This window comes from Ceratina calcarata, unplaced genomic scaffold (genome assembly GCF_001652005.2).
Source record: "Ceratina calcarata isolate Rehan_Ccalc_2016 unplaced genomic scaffold, ASM165200v1 scaffold428.2, whole genome shotgun sequence".
NCBI lineage: Eukaryota > Metazoa > Arthropoda > Insecta > Hymenoptera > Apidae > Ceratina > Ceratina calcarata.
The window spans coordinates 1,300,325-1,306,354 of record NW_017166501.1 but is presented as its reverse complement, the minus strand read 5'-3'; the positions used below and the strand labels follow the sequence as shown (position 1 = coordinate 1,306,354).

The window sequence follows — 6,030 nt, the reverse complement described above, 5'->3', positions numbered from 1 at the left end:
TGGGAGAATAAAATGAATAAATAGGACTATCATTTATTCATTCATGTTCGAAAGAATGTCACATGTGTATTAAATATTGTTAGGAAATTGTACGAAGAGGGTAATTTCTTTGACAACGCGCAAGTGTCGGGAGCCGATCGATTTTCGCCGATTTCGCGCGTAGCCCGATTATCAGTTAAGAAAATTACAAGCGTTCCGATAATTTTTCTACACATTAACGCACGTCACAGGGTCATCTTTCACACGAGACTGAGTGCACCCTTAAGGTCTACTTGTCACGCGTTTATTTATAACGAGCTTATACGGATCGTCAAACAACGTCAAAATACTCCAACGGAGAACAAAGTTAAAAAATCGAGTTTATAAAAGTTCTTTTAATATGTGAAAATACAGAATGAAATGTGAGTTTAAGTATTCATTTTATTAATTCGATAATATTGAAGTGAATAACTGATGGATGGAAGAAATTAAATTTCCAAGGGATGATTTCACCCTTTTTCGGAATTTGAACGGGTAATATTGGAAGAAGTCTCTGCGAAACGGAGGTACAGGCATCTGGTTCTCGAGCACTCAAGTTCGTAAAGGAACCGGAGTGAGTGCCGGCGAGGAGGGATGCCTTCCACGTCGTTGGTTCCCTCTCGTTGGTAATTCAGATACCGAAGCAAACGTTCTTCTGACACCTGCGCTGCCGTTGCCTCGATACGCGAACCTGAATTCGTGAAGAGAAACTGGGGAGCCGGAGAACAATAAGCGATTTTCTTTAAACCCGTGCAACCCCTTTGTCTCTTAAAATTGAAGCCTTTTTAGCGAGAGGCGGTGTTTCAAAGTGATTAAATTTTCTTTGTACGCGTTTTGTAGGTCACTGGTTCCATCCACCCCCACGTTTTCATCAGGACTTTCCGGGTAGGTATTATTCTAGTTAGATTAGTCAGAGGGAGAGACGATTTCGGAAGTACTTTGCTCGGACTTTTGTTCGGAGAGTTGTAGGAACAAGAACCGAGGAGGCGATAATTTTTATGTACTTTGCCGGGTGATGATTGATTCAACCCAGATATCGAATTTTCCTATAAATAGAAGAGCTTCTAAAAACTCGGCAGCCGCATCGATTCACCGCCGACTGCTTTAATCTTCGTCACGCTTTGATCCTCTAATTCCTGTATCTTTTTTTACAGCGAGCTCTTGAAACTACAATTATTTTTAACGAAGCCCGTATATTACTGCACTATTAACATTCTGTTTCATTTACGTTTTTCGCTTTCTGTATTTATTCCATCAATTTGCATTTACTTAATCATCCGTTTTTGTGAAAAACATCTCTGAACTGCCTCCCTCATTAAAGCAGGAGGCCTGCAATTTAGACAACCTTGGATGAGTCTACTAGCAGGCCTGTAGTAACAGAGCAAACAATGCTCTTCTTTACATAGACAGTTCAGTATTTAAGAATTCTGTGCGTCATCCAGTTTCCCGTACAATGTCGACAGAAATTTACAATCTATAATGGGAAGGAACATAACCATCCGGTGGGTGAACTTCCGACACCCCCCTAATCCGATGGGTCGGCAGGCTATTTGAAAGTTGGGCCTGCCAGGGAGCCAACGTTCCAGACCCTTTCGAGGAAAGGGTCCCTCGGCAAGGACCTCGGGAAGGGTCTCCGTAAATTCTCCTCCCTCCCCCAGCGAATCCGCCCCTCGGTCGGCAGACTTCGGCTTCGTCGTGAACACGTGCAGGGAGGTACGATTTTAGTGTTTGTGCGTGCGTGCACCGTGAAGGAGGAACTGCCGAGCCGATAGAGTGCAACAGACGCACGCATACCGACACGCATACGTATGTGTATGCTATATGTGCATCTCCGTAGCGCACCGTTTACAAGTATTAAAAAATTTACACGGGAGTAAGTAACACTAGTGAGACAATTCTTAAACTTCCGTGCGTTCAAAGATCATTTTCTTTTCGTTATGAAAGCAAAATCTCTTTAAGAACTGATGGCAGGGGAGCAGTTGTGAAAGTTTCTAAAGTATAAATTGATAGATCATGTGTTTGGAATTTGTTGTAGTGAGTGTAGGTTGGGAAAGCAGAAATAAGATTCTTAATCCTCCATGAAGGGAACAGTATTGAACACCGGGATTACATTTGTATTATGTACGGTGCGTTCGTAGAAATTTTGTTACTGATTCGAGTAAATAATTTTCGAAGTTTACTCGATCTCGCTGAGAGCGCAGTATGCAGAGCTATACATAAACGCGGGCAGAACGATCCAACACTGTCGTCGGCAAACATCATCCTCGTCGTCCTAGACGTTTCTCTGCCTGGATATGCTGGATGTGTGCAGGAAGATAGAGAGAGAAAGATAGAACAAGAAAGCGAGAGAGTAAGAAGAGAGTAAGAGGGAGCGGGTGAGGGGGTGAGGGAGGACGAGAAGGAGGGGAGGGAACAGGCTCGACTGCTCCCCCTAATACTGCAGGATTGAATGGGCGAGGAGGGTGGTATTGGGTTCCCTCACCCCACTCCCACCACCCACACACCGCTCTAGCTCCCAACCCACCCGCACCACCCACTTCTGTCCGCCTGCCACCCCGCCTGCCCACCCACTCGCCACCCGACTGCCGTCGAGGAAACAACCTGCAACCGAACCAGCACAACGTTTCCTCGAACAACGAATTTCCTTCGGAGGCCAACCGGAGGGCCGTCTCTTCGCACCGCCAACGGGAAATCCGTGAGTAAAACCTATCGTCTCTGACACGCACACCGATCTTCTCGCTTTCTTCTTCTTCTTCTTCTTCTTCTTCTTCTTCGTCTTCTTCTCCAACGCGCGCGCTTCCAATTTTTCCCTTACACGGCCCCCCATACCATTCCGTCGTGTCTTTCTCTTCTTCTTCCCGTCCTTCTTTCATCCGGCCGCGTTCCACACAGTTGTAAAACCGATTCGATAACTCCGGGGATATTTCGTCCATCGTGTCCGATCGTTTCTCGCGTACAGTGCGTATACCCCGTAGTCGTGGCGATTCGAACGAGGCGAATCGGGCGGCGATCGATCGTGAGCGAGAGTGAGAGTGACGCGGCGTGACGGGAAACGGGAGAGAGGAAGAGAGAGGACGCGCGTATCGCGCGCATCGCGATAGCTCGAAGATTTCGGTGTGTAGGCGGAGGACTTTGTCCGAGCGTGTGGATCGCGGCTGAGAGTGGACGAGCGCGTACGTACGTCGCCGGCTCGCGCGCGAGTGGATCGCTGCACCGAGTCTCTCGCGTTCCGCGCGTCAGAGTGAAACCGCGTCGCATGTGCGTGCTCCGTTTCGCTGTGTCGCTTTCTCCTCGCGTGTGTTCGCGCGATCGTGCCACGACTCGAGACGGTGAACAATCACGGACCGATATGACGAGACCGAGCGGAGGCTGTTGGATCTCGGCGAGAATTCGGCCGAACACCACGCATTCACGGGCGGCCAGCTCGTCTTCCAGAGGGGAGCCGCGTCGCTATATATTTACAAATGGCTGTGTGCGTTACGCGCGCGTACAGAGAAGAAGCGTGCGCGCGCGCCGCCAAGATCCGCTCGCCGTCCTTGGTTAGTCGGTAATAATTTCCGGATGAATTTGAATGGCACACTGCGCGCGCGCCTTCTCTTCCCCGCCTGTTCCCTCCCTCCAATTTCTGTCCCCACCGCTTCCATCGTCGTCTTCCGTCTCGCTTGCTTTCGCACTTCCCCGAGGCGTCTCTCTCTCTCTCTCTCTCTTTCCCTTCCCCGACCCTTTTTTCTTTTTTTCCCCTCCGTTCTTCGTTCCCTCGAACATTGTGTGCACACCTCCCCCTGGTCTACCCACCCGCATCTCCCCTCCCGGTCGTGTTAGCTTTTCTTCGGAGGACAGCGGTGCTCAACCGGCGCAGAACAAGCACCCAGGGTGCACCCTCGCCATCTGTCGCCTCCGGGACGGTGTCCTCGATCGCTCCGGAGGAGAATATTGATTTATTCGTCGCCGGTTCTAACCCCTTCCACGTCACTCGCGAGAACGTTCTCGCCCACCACCTTCGCACGGCGCCTGTACGTGACCGTGCGTGTATGCACGTGTGCGTCTGCATGTCGCCTAGGGTTGCCAGTTTGCCACCCCTCGTCTTTCTCCACTTCGGTTTTCGGTCTCGGTCGCACTCGCTGCGAGTTTTCCGCTCGCGCAACGAGCAGAGCCGATCAATACACTGGCTCAGCCTCCTTCTACCTCGTTCCATCAACCGAAGACGAGAGCGGGTTAGGGGATCGAAATCGATCAATTTGTAAAACTTAGGGGCAAATTAAGTTCGATCCGCAACGCGCTCGATTTACTGGTTAATGAAGCAAGGTGAATGCACCGCGTTTATCACATCATTTGTCTTGTGTTAGACAGACCGGATAAAGTCTTTCAAGTTTTAATATTAATTAGAATGAAGGAATTTGTCTCATAACAGGCTTATTTTTTGTTAAAAGTTACTTCCGGAATCCTACTTAGGTTTAATAAGGATAAATTATTTTATTAGGCAATTTGTTTTTCAGTCGCTGAAAACATTTTTACTTCGGGTCATAAAACACCTATTACCCGGGCTTAATGTGTTCCTTAAAATTTCAATGACTCTGTTCGTGATATTGCTTGTTCCTTTACAACTGGAGCCGGTGAGGTGCCGCTCGTCTTTATGGTCGATCGCTTTCAAGGAATCCTAACCGACGCGATTGACGTTCTTCTTCTACCCCTTGTGTTTGAAGAAGGGTGACAAATGGAATTGGCACCGACCGATCAGTGTTCAGCTGATTACCTTCCGGGTTTTTGTTATCACTGAGTAATTACGTAATTTGTACCGACGTTTCCCCGTAACTGCGGGAATTTTTTATTAAAAAATTAAGATAAATCATTAACTTAATACAAATCGTAATTCTTCATTGTGACAAGTTTCTTTATATATTTATTCTTTAACGAAAAACTTCAAGTCTTCTGAAATGTGTTGATACAATGAATAATTTATGATTTTTCTAAGAGAGAATGAAGAATTGAAATGAGAATTTAAACGTGTTATGGTTTCAATGGTACGCGTTTAACTTGCTCCAGGCTTAACTGAAATCAATAGCACTTTTCATTTGAACGTCCAAATTGTAATACTGGGAGGTCTGAAGGCGGAAGGTTTCCCGCTTGATGAATAATTTAACGGCCTGTAACACAATCGACTGTGGATTTTTCAGGAGTCCGCCGCCAGGGAGAAAAGAGGAGTTAAGACTGCTCACGCTCGAGCGAATAGTAAAGTGGTCCTCTCGACATCGATCGAGTTTCTAGAGATCCTCGAGGTATACACGTTTGTAATTGCTCTCGGTTCCGTCGTACTTCATTATCACGATTCCTATTCAAAGGACACCGGGACACCCCCGAGTGCTTTCTCAATAATCTTCAATCCCTCTTTAATCTTCGTTCTCTGTTTCGTGCAAATTGATTTTGAATTTGACAAAAAACAGGTGAAGGGAATTAAACCAATTGGCGTTAGGCTCTAATTATTCTCATCCTCGGTGAGGTCGAAAGCTTTATTAAGACATTAAACGATTTCTCGAGTTGCACTTCTTACAAGTTCTCCATAAACATCCCGAAAGAAAAGAAATTAGGATAATGACAATTCTTATTTGTTTTATCAATCAGTTCTTTCCACTGAGAATCTCGAATGCGCGAAATAATTACTTTCTGTCAGTATTCTCTATTTCCGAGTAGGTTTAATTGAAGATCCGTAACGTCGATCAGTACCCTTAATCGGTCTGTAACAATCCCGATTCTAATTCTATTGCTCCATCCACCTCCAGGGAAACAGTGGAACTCGTTAACGCTTCCGATTCAGAGTTTCGCGTCGCCTACGAGTTCCTGTCATCAGGTTCGAACAGCCACGATTTCCGTGCACGTATTAACCCCGACCAGAATGTCTTTCACGAGCCTGAAATCACTATTACGCTACTATTGTCCCATTTATGTCCGATCATCGACAATAGCTTTGACCTAAAGCTTGATTAAATTTGTCACGTCACGACATTAGAAATCAAT

General features: G+C 46.7%; 1 protein-coding gene across 5 annotated transcripts in view; it reads left to right on the top strand.

The window, feature by feature from the left end:
- The first annotated feature begins 1,473 nt into the window (after positions 1–1,473).
- The window catches only part of chn (zinc finger transcriptional factor charlatan), a 14,271-nt gene continuing 9,714 nt past the window's right edge, over positions 1,474–6,030 (top strand). The window contains exons 1-2 of one of the 5 annotated variants that reach the window (XM_026815032.1): positions 1,474–1,891; positions 2,054–2,713. The gene's annotated coding sequence lies outside the window, so the exon portion shown is untranslated. Of the gene's footprint in view, positions 2,714–2,869; positions 3,566–6,030 lie in introns of those variants that run through there. The other 4 variants (XM_026815031.1, XM_018027670.2, XM_026815033.1 and 1 more) reach the window with 4 other exon arrangements.